Raw genomic sequence first — 15,561 nt, 5'->3', positions numbered from 1 at the left:
TCTCCCCCCCCACCCCGAAAAAAAATAAAAAAGGATTCCTAACTCTACTAAGGAGCTGTTGGAGAAGGTAGAGGGGGAAATAAGAAGAATGCATCTAAGGAGAGGGAAAGCCTGAACTGATACTTGGAAGACATTACTTCAGTTATTTGATGCTGCCTAACAAACCTCCCCAAAACTTAATGGCTTAAAACATTTTATTTGCTCACGATTCTGTAATCTTGGCTGAGATAAGCTGGGTTATTCTTCTGTTGGTCTTTCTGTTAATCACTCTTATGGCTGAATACAGCTTCAGTTTGGCTGGGGGATAAATTCCACTGAACCTTTTTTTCTCATCATGTAGTCTTGGAACCTCTCCTTTGACATGTAGTTGCTCCCTATGATCTCTCTATCAGGATAGCCAGACTTCTTAAATGGCGACTCAGGGCTGACAAGAAGATAAAGCAGAAGGCTTCTGGTCTTCTTAAGGGTTAGACATGAGATAGTGAAATTGCATGGCTTTTGAGAGAAAGTTAATTATTTTAGAGTTATAGTAAGGAGGATATATAGGCTAACAGGGAGTACAATAAAGCTACAGTGCCGGTTTCCTCAACTATGATACTGTCTCGTCCTTGTTCCTTAATTCATCTGACTTCTCTAGACTTGTTTTGCTTCACAGCCAATGTCTCCAGTTCTACTGAACTCTCAATTTTAGGTCTTTCTTGATCATGTTAATATGGAGGATACGTCAGAGGCTGCTATCTGGCCATAAAACTCTTTTCTTCTTAGACCCTCAGGTAGATCATCATTTGCATCTTCTCTTGCAGGTAGGTATGGCCATATTAACTGAGTTCTGACCAATGGAACATATGTAGAAATGGTGATGTGCAGTATTTCCAGACCTGGACTTTTAAAAATCTGCCATCCGGTCTTCCATGTTCTTTCCCCTCTTCAGTTGATTGGGAATAGAGGCAACCCTCAAGGCAACTTTTATAAACTTGTGTTGAAGGTGGCAAAGCCACAGAATAGAAGATGCCTGAGTTCTTGGATTGTTGCATGGAGGCACCTGTCCTGACTACAATTGTCCATACTAGACTGCCTTGTGAGTAAAAACAACAATAACAAAAAACCCTTTTGTTGTGATAAGCCCCTGAAATGTGAAGTATTATCAGTTATAACAGCTAGTATTACCCTGGGTTCCATAATAAGGAACTCAAGAGGAAGGGATGTTCTTAGCATCACCCCGTGTGATGCTATGTGAAAGGGGGTTGATACCAGTAACTCATGCTGAAGTAGAGCCAGCCAAATCTGGGAAGAATTCTTTGAGTGAAGTAATGACAGTTTTCCTTTTCATGACACCAAATTTTTATACGGGAACATCTGAACCCATTGCAGTTTGACTCATTGACACATTCCCATGTGAAACTGGATTTTACCCTCAGTCTCTTAAAATACTTTGACAACTTGTATTTAACCTCTGTATTTAACCTTAAGTAAGAAGTCAATAATAAAGCTTTTTGGACAAGTTAATTAAAGGAACAGGATTTAATATAAACATAAAAATAATTTATATTTGATTATTTGCTTTAATTTGATTCCACAATGACTGCTCAAAGTTAGATGAACAGAATCTATTATTTATTTTTTCTAAATGGAGAAATTGAGGCTGAGGGGAAGTTTATTTGACGAAGATCTCACAGTTAAGTAGAAGAGGCCTGAGATCCATGTCTTCTAGCACCAAGCCAATTGTGAGAAAAAAATGAAGATACTGCTAATGTCCCACCCATACCCTCTAGACTCTCCTGAGTTCACTGAGATGGATAGTTCCAGACCACACTATAGTCTCTTCTCCACTCATGCACACACCCACCCAAGAGCATGTATCTCTCAGCTTCTCTGTCTGAGGGCTTCCTCCAATCCCATGGGAGCTTGTTAGCTTATTGCAGACCCAACTGGGAAGTGCGAGTGTGTTAATGGCCCAGAGGCAACCCTCAAGCAATGGGTACAGGGGACAGTGGATAAATGCCCCAGCCTTCCCTTTCTCTGAGGTTTGCTCCATGGGGTTTCTCAGCAGAACCCTGGCAGATGCCCAGAGTTCATTAACACCTGCTAAATTGGCTTCCTTACCTTCCCTGTCTCACTCTCCATTCTTCCTAACTTCTGCTCTGTGAGATCACCTCCCAAATAAAATACCTGACCCACATCTTATCTTAGAGTCAGCTTTCAGGGGAACCCAAACTGAGGCAGTACATATGTATCAGGGGAAGTCAGAAACACTCAGAAACATTTTTTTCATCCTCTCTAAACTAGACTCAGACAACCTCTCCTGGCAATGAGCAAAGATAAAAGCCACATGATCCCCTTATCAGACATCTCTTGTCACACTCTCCTCGGTCATAGGCAGTTGGTGGCACCTTCCAGTCTGGACTCTCCTTTGTATTGGTGACTTTGCTCTGCTGCCCAGCTCACACCAGGCATGAAATGAGCTGCCTTCATCCAAGACAGTAGCACATGCTGCCAGCTCACCAACTCCTGCCAGCAAATCAGGGTAAGGACTGAGCAGGAGCAGACCAATTTTGCCCAAGGGTCAGAGAAGAGTTCAATCACTTGCCATAGCTGCCAGGTTCCCAGTCTCTCTCCTGTGTCTTCCAGTCATGAAGGAGGCCTGGGTGATAGAGATGTCAGCCTAGCAGTGACTGATCTATCGAGACAAGCTTAGCATGGCATGGTACCATGGGGAATGGCAGAGGGGTTTCAACCAGATGCCAAAGAACCCAGAGGACAAGGTCTGACATGCTAAACTGTGTCAGGCTGGGTGTGCAAAGATACCATCTTTTGGTTATCTTCCAAAAGAGCTGTGTTCATTCATTCATTCATTCATTCATTCATATAGTATTTATTGATACTTCTTATGTGCCTGGCTGGCATTACAGTTTGAAGTAGATATACAACAGGGAACAAGTAAATGTGATCTCCCTCTCCTTTGAACTTATAATATAGAATGGAGGTAGATACTGGTCAAATATCAAATATACATAATTATATGGCAGATTGGGTTTTCTTTCCCTCATTTCTCATACCCACCTCTATCTGAAACCCAAGCCCATATCAACACAGGATGTTTTAAGGTGAAGGAAAGGAAGTCTAGAGTTGTGCCAGGAGGCAGGCAGCCATAGCAGTCATTAGTTAAAAAATATAATACACACATTCTGTTAGCTATTGTCATTCTAACTATGACCAGCATGACTTCTCTACGGGCAAAAAGGAGACAGGTCAGTAAGTAGTAAGTCCTGGAAAGGGTGAAGGGAGCCTTTATTTACAGTTGTGTAAATGGGTGATGTAAGTTTCAAGCATGAAACCTGTCCTCCATTTCTACCTCTATCAAGCATCTATATCCCAGGCATCATTAACATAAAGAGGCAGAGTTCTAAATATGGAATTTTAATCTTTGTGGGGTACAGAGGAGGGATATCAGACATCTTATCTTTCTGGATCTTTGTGCTTCTCACATAGGCGGGCATCAGTCTGGGGGCCCTGAGGTGAAGGGTTGTTCTTCCTGCTTGTTTAGAGAAGGGGCAAATTCCAATTCCAGTCACTGATGGTCTCCAGGACTACTACTCAAGCCCTGGTTCTGGCAGATGCCATTTGCAGCAGCTCCCAAGCCATTAAACCCTCTGTCCTGAAGAACTCCACAGCTGTCAGAGAGAAGAACAGAGTATAAAACAGCCAGTTCATTTCAAAGCAAAAGTAGAATAATCCCTGTTATGTTATAAACCCCTAGAACCATTTAAAGTTTCATCTGTTTTTTCTCATTGAATTTTTACAAGCTACATATTCTAAACTCTACAAAGCCTATGATCAAGCAGTACCTTTCACATGTGTGTAAAAATCCTGGAGGAACTGCTACAGGCCTTAGAACAAGGGACATGGATTCTAGACTTGCTTTTGATCCAAGCCAGCAATGCGGCAATGCATGAGTCACTTTTCCTCTCTGACCTCCAGCATCTGTATTGGTTAACCATTGTCATGTAAAAATACCCACAGTCTCAGTGGATACAACAATAAACTATGAGTACCACAGATCTTGGGTGGCGGGGGGAGCTGGAGTTTGGCTGATCTAGGCTGAGCTAAGCTTGGCAGCAATATGTTAGGCTGCAGTAGTTTTGCTTCATGCCACAGGACTAGGGGATTGCTGGACCAACTCTTGTTTCACATGCTTCTTTTCCTGGACCAGCAGGTTAGGCTGGCATGTTCTTCTCATAGGATAGCAGAGGCATTGGGATCACATGGAAATATGTGAGGTCTCTTGAGGCCTAGGGTCAGAACTATTTTAAGGCCCATTTCACTGACCAAAACAAATCACTTGGCCATGCCCCAAATAAATGGGCAGGGAAGTAAACTTTGCCCATGACCATGCCATGAGGCAAGGTAGGGTAAAGTATTGGGACCATTTATTCAATCTACCACACTCTCTTCACTTATAACATGACTGGATCATCAGTCACATGATCTTTTGGGTCCCTTATAACCTAAAACTGTAAATCTAAATAATGATGTAGAAACAATCTAAAAGGATACCAATCAGTGAAAGCAAGCAAGAAATAAATCCTGTCTGTTTTAGCAAAAATTCTTGGAACATATGAGTAAATTACAACCAGATATGAAGACATGGTTCTCAAAATCTGCCCACTTCATCCAAATTGGGCAACTGATTTTCACACACGCGGCATATGGGATTGTAAAAATGCAGAAAGGCTTTGCTCCAAATTCCCATACCTGTTCTCACCTCCTTAATGCCAGCAAGGTGAGTTAACCCATGGCAGTGGTTGAGAGCCAAGCTCCTCCCAATATGTACATATTGTCTGCCTTGGAGGCAAAAGAAGTAGCTTCCTGCCAATAAACACACAATTAAAAAAATTATATCATCAGGACTCTCTTTGCTGGAAGTACGAACTTGATAGAAATCAGAAATGCAAATGGTATTGACGTCAGGTCAAAACTTCCTCTTTCCAAAAGAGGGGAAAATTAATTGCTTTTATACTTACCATAGCGATAAGCTAGAGGCACATGCTATACACAAGGAGCAGCATCCAGAAATCTTCCAAAAGAGGGAGGGAAGGGAGGCAATAAATCTCCCCTAGAAAGTCTCATGTATCTTGCTACAGATGTGCTCAGCATACAAGTTTCTGGCTATGTGGTTCAGGGACCTGACAAAAGTTTCAGCTTCAACTAACTTCTATGAGGAAGGCTGGAGAAAGAAGGCGATATTTAGGAGAATACTCTTGAGTGATAAAAGAAGATGTTAGCCAGAGAGTATGTGTCCAGAGCCCCTTATTTGCTGGAGGAAAGATATTAGTTCGTGGATTTTTTATTGCAAGGACATCTGCAGTTTCTCAGCTTTATGGATCGCATGGAGTTGAGAGAACGTCCCTCAAGCTTCAAACCACATCCACGTTATCTAGAGATGGACCCTTCTGGGAACATCACAGGGTGTGTGGATTTGGAAGTCTTCCATGAACAGGGTGACTATTTGATATGGTTTGCCTGAGACAGTCCCAATTTTTCCCTATAGCTCAGTTAGCAAACCCATTCATTCTCAAAAGTGTCTCTGTGGTACAATAGCTTTGGAAAATTGCAAATATCTATTAAAGCTGAAGAAACATATACCTTTTGTTCAGCAGAAGTGCATGAATATGTTCACTAAAAGAACTCTTACAAGAATATTCATAATAGTTAAAGACTGGAAACAACTTTAATGTCTATTAACAGGAGGAGAGATAAATAAAGCATGGTAGATTCACACAATGGAACATTATATAGCAATGGGAATGAGCAAATAACAAATAAATGCAATGATACAGATGAATCTCAGAAACATAATATTGAGTGAAATAAGTCAAACACAAAAGAGTACATATTACATGATTCCATTTATCCACAGTTCAGAAACAGGCAAAATTAATCAACACTGGTAGAAATCAGGATACAGTTGGGTATAGTTATAAAAAGAAGGGAATACAGGAGACATCTAGGGTGCTGGTCATGTCATTTCTTAATCTGGGAGCTGACTGCACAGATGTGTTGAATTTGTAAAAAATCATCAAGCTGTACACCTGTGATTTGTGCACTTTGATGTATATCTCTCTCAATCTTGTAAGAAGATAAAATAATATGGCTGCCTATCCATGACTCACACACTACCCCTGGACTTTACCAGTCCTTCTCCACCAGTGTTCTTGGTTCTGCTCATGTTTGAGGCCTGTAGCACCACTTAAGCAGAAAGGTGCCTCAGTTTCTTATTCCCATGCAAATCTTTTTTTCTTGTCTTTGAATAGCCTCATTAACAGTTCCAGTGGCACTGCCCTACCTCTCTCTGGATTTTTTGAAAACACTACATTCAGCCATTTGGCATTTATAAATGTTCATCTTTTTCCTTCACTTGCTGCTATGAACTGAATGTTTGTGTTCCCCCAAACATTCAGTTGAAGGCCCAATCCCAATGTGATGGTATTTGGCGGTGGGGCCTTTAGGAGGGGATTAGGTGTAGGTGATAAGAGTGAAGTGCTCTTTCCACTCTGTGAATATACAATAAGAAGGCAGTAATCTGTGAACAAGGAGGCAAGACCTCACCAAGAAATGTTACTAATCTGATCTGAGACTTCTAGCCTCCAGAACCACAAGAAGTAAACAGTTGTTGCTTAAGCTACCCAGTCAGTCTATGATAACTCATTATAGCAGCCCGAACTAAGAAAAATTAAGGATACCCCACCTTTCAAGTTGGTCTTCATGGAGCTTTCTGGATATGCTTTCCTGGATCACTCCTAGTTCTGTTAACCTGCTTTGAGGTGCAAAAAGCAAAGGGCAACAAATATGCTCTATTTCCCAAGCATAAACATCTTGTTGATTTGAGTCTCCCAAAACCTAAACAGTGATTTACACGTTCAATTTATGCAGGCTAGCATTAGCAGAGAAGCCTTCTGTCCCTTCCCTTTCCCTCCCATTGGACCATATACTCTCTTCTTTTGTCCACACCTCTCATGGGTTGAAAGATCAGGCAGCGTATGAGGTTCAGTCATTCACTCAATTAGCATTTTTCTACAAGGAGCTGTACATACACATCTGGCTTTCTCCCTAGAGACTCTGAATTTCTAAAGGCAGGGGCTATGCCTCACCCATTTTTGAAGTCTTGGCCCTTCTTCTACTCTCTCTCCTTATAGTTGTTTGTTTTGTCCCTTGGGCTCTATTCTGCCTTGTACAGTCTTGCTTCTCACACCATGTTCTAAGGGATTATTCTCTACTCCCCACCATGCCCTCCTCAAACATACATTAGTTCTATGGCTATACCACTGGCTCAGCACAAGAGTGAATGAACATTGTATCATTATAAACTCCTAGTAAGACTATCTCAGTAGAGGACCATGTCATTAACCTTTTCAGGGACTTCTAAAACTTTTAATATTCTTAGGCTCCATATCCTTTTGTCTTACAAAACAAATAAACAAAAATAACTAAGATGTGTCTCTAAGCTTAAGGTCATTTTCAGAGGTAGCAATAGTTTTGGGTGGGAAGAGCCTGTTTAGACACACCTTAAGGCATTTTGCTTTGTTCCTGGGCACTCAGCTTGACTACATTTTCCAGCTGCTTTTGGGGATGAAATGAGGCCATGTGGCTGACCAATGAGAGGTAGATAGAAGTGATTTATCTTACTACTAGACTTGGCACATAAATACTTCCCACATGGACCTTTTGATCTGTTTCTTCCATTTCCCATATTTGGTGGTTGGATGTTGATGCCCAGGGTGACATTGGAAAATAAAAGATTCTCAGTCTGAGCTGCCCATTAGCATAACTAACGAAGCATAAAAAATTCTGTGCCCATGCTCCACCTTGAACCAATGAAATTAAAATCTCTATTGCCAGAAAGACAATCTCCATTGCTTTGAGTCCCTCAATGACTATGTAAACCAGAGTCCCTGCTTCTGCTACCAGCTGGACTTTCTCTGAAAAAGAAATAAACGTCCACTGTTTTAATCTAGTGCCACCTTGCCTTAACTAGCACACTGGGCAACTGTTTTTCTATAAATGGGTTTGCCAGTTGCATCCTGACCAATTCTTGGCTGAAAGGAGAATATTGATAGGAGGCGAGTAAAGAGGTTCACCTCAAGGAATAGGAACAAATCTCCCACTTGGGTATCTAAGAAATGCTTGAGGACCTAGTAGAGTTAAAGGACAGTGATATGGTGGGGGACAGAAAGACAGAGAAGAGAATCTGAGGCCTGCAGACCATCAAGTCGCTCCCTACCCTTGTATGGTCTGAGAAATCAGATTCAAGTGTGTGTGATGGGAGAGTATGTTTTTTATGAGTTGATGCGCACCAATTTTAGGCTAATTTTGGAGTCCTCCTAACTTCAAAAATGCTTTGCCTAGATTGCAACACTTTTAATTGGATGGCAAAATTTCCTTGAACTTTTGTGGCCATGCTCTTCCAGGTAGAAACATGCCTCCCTCGGTAATAGAATTTGGCTTGCTACAAGCGTTTTGTATTCTTGCTGGTTCAATTAGAATCTTTGGCTAAAGGCTAACAACCAGAGAAGCCCACGAACTGCACACTTTCTGTGTATCTAGTGATCTTCCCTGGATTTTAACGATAATTTCCTTCTCTTTCTTTTTTTCCTCTCCTCCACCTCTTCCCTTCCCTCTCCATCACCGACCTCCACCTTTCCCCTGCCTCCTGCCCTTTTTGCTACCTCTTTCAGTTGCTTCTCTTTCTTTCTCTTCTCTTCTGTCCCTCCTTCTATACTTGAACTTCTGTCTCCTTCCCTCCTTTTACCTATTCCCCTTCTTCTCCATTTGTTCCTTCTCCTCCTTCCCTCCTCCCCTCCTGTTCAGGTTATTCAACAAAAAGGTGGCTTTCTACTTCAGCCACATTTCTAGAAATCTTGACCAGCTAAACTATGGGGGTGGTTGTGAATTCACCCACCATTCACTTATTCATTTAACCAACATCATTAGTGTGGGGCTCATGATGGTCAGACACTGTGCTACAAATGGAGGTGCAGAGATAAATGAGATGACCTTAGCTATAAAAATATTTACAGTTGTGAAAAGGGAAGATATGGGAAGTTATGCAGTAAGGAGCCAAGGAGGCAGAGAGGTTAATCCTTCAGGTCAATTCTTTAGCTTCTTTATATCGAGCAGAGGAGTCCTGAAAATGCCCACAGAGGAGATTCTTTTTTCATAAAGAACCAATAGCTGAAGCTGGAAATTTCAGTTTTGGATCCAGCTAGGAGTCCCCACTGTTGAGAAGAAGACTTGAGAAAGACTAGCCTCCAAAAAACTTTTAGGGAGGAGGAACTTGATATTCTCTAGGGAAGCTGCAGGCAAAATTACATAGGGAGAAAGAGATCTAGTAAGAGATAGGGGGTTGAAACTTTGACCCATTTGTTTTTTGGAGGTCTAGAATGGCTTTAGACCATCCTGGTGGACTAAAGAAATCAGTGAAGTCAACTTCCAAGTAAGGAGCTCAGTGTTTATGAGATGCCATGCACAAGGCAAAAAGCAGAGGCTGCAGTGCTGAGAGGCATTCTGCATCTTTCCTAAAACCAGCTCTTTAAAATCACAGGTGTGTCCTTAGAAAATTGTGCATCTACATGGGCCTCTAATAAAACAGATGACTGAAAATGATGAAGTGAGCCCAGAAGCCCAGGCCTACTGTGCTCTGGGACCACTAAAGCTAAGTGTAACCCTTAGAGTCATGTGCCTGTGTCCCCATAGCATGAGACAGAAAATTGGATCTTAGACTGGGAAGTACTAGCTGTGTAAACTTTCCTTTTTCCTCAGTAATGACATTATAGACTCCAATTTTTTTATTGTAAAGAAAAACACACATGTAGAAAACTGCACAATCCATCAGTGTCCAGTCCAATGAATTACCACAATGCAAACATTAGTTAACTGTGACACAGATCAAAACATAGAGCATTACCAGCACTCCAGAAGCCTCTTTCCTTTCTTTTCCAGCCATATCCCTACTCTCCATCCTATCCATTTTAATTCCTAACATCACACTTTACTTTTGTCTGCCTTTGAAATATATATGTAAATGGACTTATACAGTCTGGACTCTTCTATGTAGCTTCTTTTGCTCAATAATATGGTTGTGAGATTCATCTGTATTGCTTCATGTAACGGCTCATTTTCCTTCCTTGATCCATGAATATACTCTGATTTATCTATCCACACTCGTGCTGATAAACATCAGGCTGCTTCTAGTTGAACTGTTCCAAACAATACTGCTATGGCTATTCTCGAACATGTCTCTCGATGCACATGAAGACCATTTTGTGAGTGACAGTAATAAATCATAGCTAAAAAAAGATTTCCTTGTTTGTTTTCTGATTTTTTGGACAAGTGAGCTCAGGTGGTGTCTGGACTTACTATGAGATGCAGAGAGAAAGGGACGGGTAGCAGCAGGTGCTAAGATAAGAATTATTGCAATACGGGGGTTTGCAATCAAAGTGAGTTGAATATTAAAAAAGACATCTCAGACTGAGGAAGCTGTATCTAGATTGTCAAATAATTGATTTTTTTCCTCTGTCATATTAGAGTGTGCATGAGAAAATGCTCCTACTAACAGTATCAAGAATAGTCAACCATTTTGGATTTCATTAACCAAAGTCACCATAAAACAAACAAACAAACAAACAAACAAAAAGAATAGTCACCAGCTCTGGTGCATCAGTAAAATTTCTAGGACTCTGGTTTGAAATTCCCCTTGGCTATTCCAAGATGGTCTTGGATGAGCGAACCACACCCCCACTCCCATGGTTCAGAGGCTACTGTCCTTTATCTACTCACCTACTTATGCATAGCTTGCTCCTCTCAGCTCAGTCCCTAATCACCTGCAAAGCCAAAGCCCTGTCTGTCAGGAGCCCCACATCCTTCTTCCTGAGGTCAGTTAGCAGCTATTATAGGGTGACACACTCGATCTGCCATGCTCTTAGCTGCCCTTTACTCTTATTCATTCAATAAATGCTTATTGGAAGATACTCAGGTACAAGACTGGGACCTATCTCCATGGCGGAGCCACTGCCTGAGAGCTCACCTCTGTCTGTCATTATCTTTCCCATGATACAATGTGTTCTTATGCAAACATTCTCTCTGTCCAGCTTCCCAGCCATGCCTTCATTCCACTCTGGGACTTCTTTCTACAAACCATGAAAATACAATACCATTAGAGACAGTCAACCTTCCCCATACTTGGACAACTGACAGGCCCTCCTCTTGTGGTTTGGGTGGCTCAGAGTAGCAGAGCCTCCTGCTTTCACCTTTCATCACCCAGTGGAAGAAAAAATTTTCCAGTAGCTCCAGAAGAAGGAAGGGAAGGACGATTTCCCTTGTCCCCCTCTCTGAAACCCAGAAGCTCCAGCATTTATCCAGAGGTATAAACATGCCTAGGATTGGGGGTCTTTGACTGATTTAAGCCAATGGGAGCTGCTGTCCCTAGGACCTTAGATGTAGTCAGCCCCACCCAAAGCATGGCTGTTTTGTTGGCACGGCTCTTGGAGGGAAAGTCAGGGATCTTTTTTACCCAAATAAGGCAGACCAGCAAAAATGTCCACCGCAAATGGTTTACAAAACATGGTAGTGAAGTGTGGAGGAGGGCCAGTAGGAAGGAATTGAAACTCGCTATCTCTCCTCTCTGTGTACTCCACTGCCCTCTCCCAACCTGGCTAACCCAGACTTGCTCTTAATTTGGGAAAACTTCATTAACCCTACCCATGTGGGACATGCCCTGCTCTTTATGTTCTCATAGGACCCAAGCTCTCTCTGCCCTGGCCCAGCCCTAGGGGCCTTCGCTGCCATTGCATGTGTATTCTCTGTCTTTCACAATGGAGTGAATGTAAGCTTCTGAGAGCAGAGCTTGGGGCTATTTTGTTCCTCACTGTAACTCCAAGGCTAAACACAGAGACTAGCATTCAAGAGGCAAGTGCATGAATGAAAGAAGTCTAAGGATGTAGTGGTAGAATTTAAAACATCGCAGAGTTTAAGAGTAGACAAGTTTGGGTTCTGATCCTGACTATGTTACCACCAGTGTGACCTTGAGTGACTTCCCTACCACTCAGATAGTTCATTTTCTCATCTATGAGTTGGGAGCTGGTTTCCTATTGGTGCTGTAACAAAATACCACAAACGGTGGCTTAAAACAATACATGCTTACAGTTCTGGAGGTCAGAAGCCAAAAATGGGTATCTCCATGTTAAAATCAAGATGTCAGCAGTATTACATTCCTTTTCAAGGCTCTAGGAGGAGAAACCGTTTACTTGCTTTTCCAGCTTCTAGAGGTCTCCTGCATTCCTTGGTTCACAGCCTCTTCCCCCATCTTCAAAGCGGACAGTGGAGCATCTTCTCTTCTCTGTAAACTCTATTTCTATCTTTATGTCTCCTTCTCTAACTCTGATCTCCTGCCTCTCTCTAGTAAGGACTCCTGTGATCATACTGGGCTCACTCAGACAATCCAGACTAACCTTCCTATCTCCAGGTCCTTAACTTAATCCCATTTGCAAAGCTCCTTTTGCCATATGAGGTGACATACTTATAGGTTCTGTGGATTAGGACACGGACATCTTTGGGGACCATTATTTTGCCTACCACACTCATGTGGATCAAACAAGAAAATGTCGGGAAAACATTTAGCACAGAGCCTGGTATATAGTAAGCACTTGGTTCATGCTACCTATGATTATTTTACAAATCACTTCTGCAAAAGAAGTGGCTGGCAGAAAGCCTTGTGCTGAGCAAACCCTTGAACTTGAAATTCATTGACAGATTATAGTCAGGGCATGATCAAAAGACTGCAGATCTAACATCTGTTGAGACACAAAAGAGTGAATGGCATCCAATTTGACTCAGATTGCAATCTGGCCTTGCCACTGTTGTGGCTATACCCCTAAACTCAGCCTTGCCCTCCTTGACAGGCTGGTTGCAGATGCTAACTGTGGTTCCTGTCAGTGGAGGCACTCCTCCAGGGGGCTGCTGGTGAGGGAGGAGGTTGGGGTAATGGCCATGTGGCCTCAGCCTGTCCATTTAGTTACAAGGTTTGGGTCACAGTTGGGTCAGTTTTCTCCCATCACTGCCTCCTCGACTCCTACCATTGAGCCACCCAGTTCTTCAGGAAAGAGTAATGTACACTGAGCATTTCCAACCACCAAGCCTTATGAGCCCAACCTTTGTCTTAGGTCTCAGAATTGAAAGGAAAAGGTAGCTATGAGTACCCCTGGACTACTTGGCCTCCAGCATGCTGGATCTGTTTCCTTGTTATTAGGATGGTGGAGTGCAGAACAGTTCTAGAATTACCAGAGGAGCACATTTAAAATCATATTTCTTCCTCCACATGCATACCAGGGAAATTTGACACATTAAATCTGTGGTGATACCAAGGAACATGCATTTTAAGCCACTACTTGGGCCATTCTGGTGCAGAAGGTCCTTAGGCCATACTTAAACCTTGAGTTTTCTCTGACTAGGTGGCTAACTACCTGAATTTCCTTGGACAACTAACTTTACCTTCTGGAATTCTTTCCTCAGGAAAAACCCAAGGGATTCGAGGAGACCACCAGAGCACTTCCAGGCTGGGAACCGATGTGTACCCCTTCAGTTATCTTAGAAAATTCACTTTCTCATTATTGGTTCCAAACTTATGACTTTTGGTCTTCTATCTAAAATGTTTCTGGAATTTTCTGACAGTCTTTTTTTGGGGGGGAAGGAAGGGCAGGTTGAGAGGAGTAGTTGAGATCAAAGATTTCTGTACATTAAGAGGAACAAAAAGAAAGTTGTAGAATAGAGCAGGAGAGGAATGTGTAAGTGTGAGTATGTGTGTGTGTTTTGATTGCCTTGTACTCATGAATGTATGTATGTAGGTATCTTACCTGCTGCTTAGTCACAGAGTTGCAGAATATTAGAACAGGAGATATATCTCTATATCTCTATATCTATATCTCTCTATATCTTTCTATCTATCTATCTATCTATCTATCTATCTATCTATCTATCTATCATCTATCATCTATCCATCATCTATCAATCTCCTCTCTATCCAGAAGTCCAACTCCCTTGTTTTGCTAATAAGTAAACTGAGGCCCACAGAGGGAATGTGAGATGCTACTTGGAGTCACTTAGAGTAGTAATTTTTCAACCTTCTTCATTATAGTTCCCCAGAGGAGATTTTAAGAAATACAGATGCCTAGACTCCATGCTTAGAAATTCTAATTCCATCGGTTCATGGTGGGACCTAGACGTAGAATTATTTTTTTAGTTTTCCTCATGACTCCAATGAGCAGCCATGGACGAGAATCACTGATGAAGAGAATGGAACCCATTGCCCCTTCCACTGAAAGGCCATCTTGGCTCCTCCTGTGCATGAGTAGTAGAGGCATCCTAAATTCACGAGTTGCATGTAAAGGCTACTAATCACTCCACTGCCACCCAGGAGTCTAATGGGAATGCCAAGCTGTTCCAAGATACCTGGAGAAAGTTCATTTAAATGTCTCGCTTGGAAGCTTCCACTCACCTGGAAGGGGGTTTCAAAGGCCAATACCCATCTGTGAATGTGAACATAGGAGAGACTCTGTCCTAATCAGAAGTGAGCTCCCCAGAGTCTGGGACATGGAAGGAGGTGGGAACATGGGACCCATGAACAGAGATGGGAGAATATTTGGAGGAGCCTTCCTCCCATGCTGGTGCCCCCAGGAAAGGTGTTGGGGTTTGTGGGAGAATGGCAAACTTATTTGCTGAGTTCCTCTCCCAGGGACACTAATTCACCTTTTTTCTTACTTTTGGGACAAGCACATGACCTGTGGCCTATGCTTTTCCTTATAAGTTGAACTTTTCTGTGGAAGAAAGGCAACACCCCTTCAGTTCTTTTGGGCTGCACGTGAAATCAAACCTGAAACAGCCATTCTCTGTGTTTCTTGCAGGTTGTGCACTGTATAACCCCATTACCTGCCTCAAACCCTACTATATATTATCTTTACCATCCCTCACCCCAAAGATCTGATCCCTTCTTATTATTTAATTTCCTGCAAGTTCCTCTTTGTTAATCATCTCAAAAGGGAAGCCTGATCCCTGTAGGGCCTGCCCTACACCCATAACCTTTGGCAGGGTGGGGCAGGGCCAAGACTAGGTGTCTACTGCTCCAGAGAGTCAAGGGACCTTCTTTCCCTGTTGGTTGGCCCAAATAGCTCACAAGCCCAGAATCTCTTGATCATAATGGTTTTTTCTTTGCCAGATGTAAATTGTTCTCTAGGTTCACCAAAAGGCCATAGAGGCTTAAATAAGTATTTCCATGGCACACTAAGGTCATAAATAAACTTAACATCTACCTTCACGTTTTCTCTTTAAACTGGCAGGCTCCCCCCTCTCAGCAGGATTTTTCTGGAACTATATAAATATATCCTTATAGCACTTTACATAGTTTTCAGCCTCAAGCACATTTTTAAAAAGTTAATTTGTTTAATCTCCATAACAATCCCATGGTACGGGGATTGGCCAATTTTAGGGGGAAAAATAAACAAGGCTTGCGGTCTA

The sequence above is a fragment of the Rousettus aegyptiacus genome, unplaced genomic scaffold, assembly GCF_014176215.1.
Source record: "Rousettus aegyptiacus isolate mRouAeg1 unplaced genomic scaffold, mRouAeg1.p scaffold_m13_p_9, whole genome shotgun sequence".
NCBI classification, from domain to species: domain Eukaryota; kingdom Metazoa; phylum Chordata; class Mammalia; order Chiroptera; family Pteropodidae; genus Rousettus; species Rousettus aegyptiacus.
The sequence above is the reverse complement of the archived record's forward strand: the minus strand, read 5'-3'. Positions refer to the sequence as shown.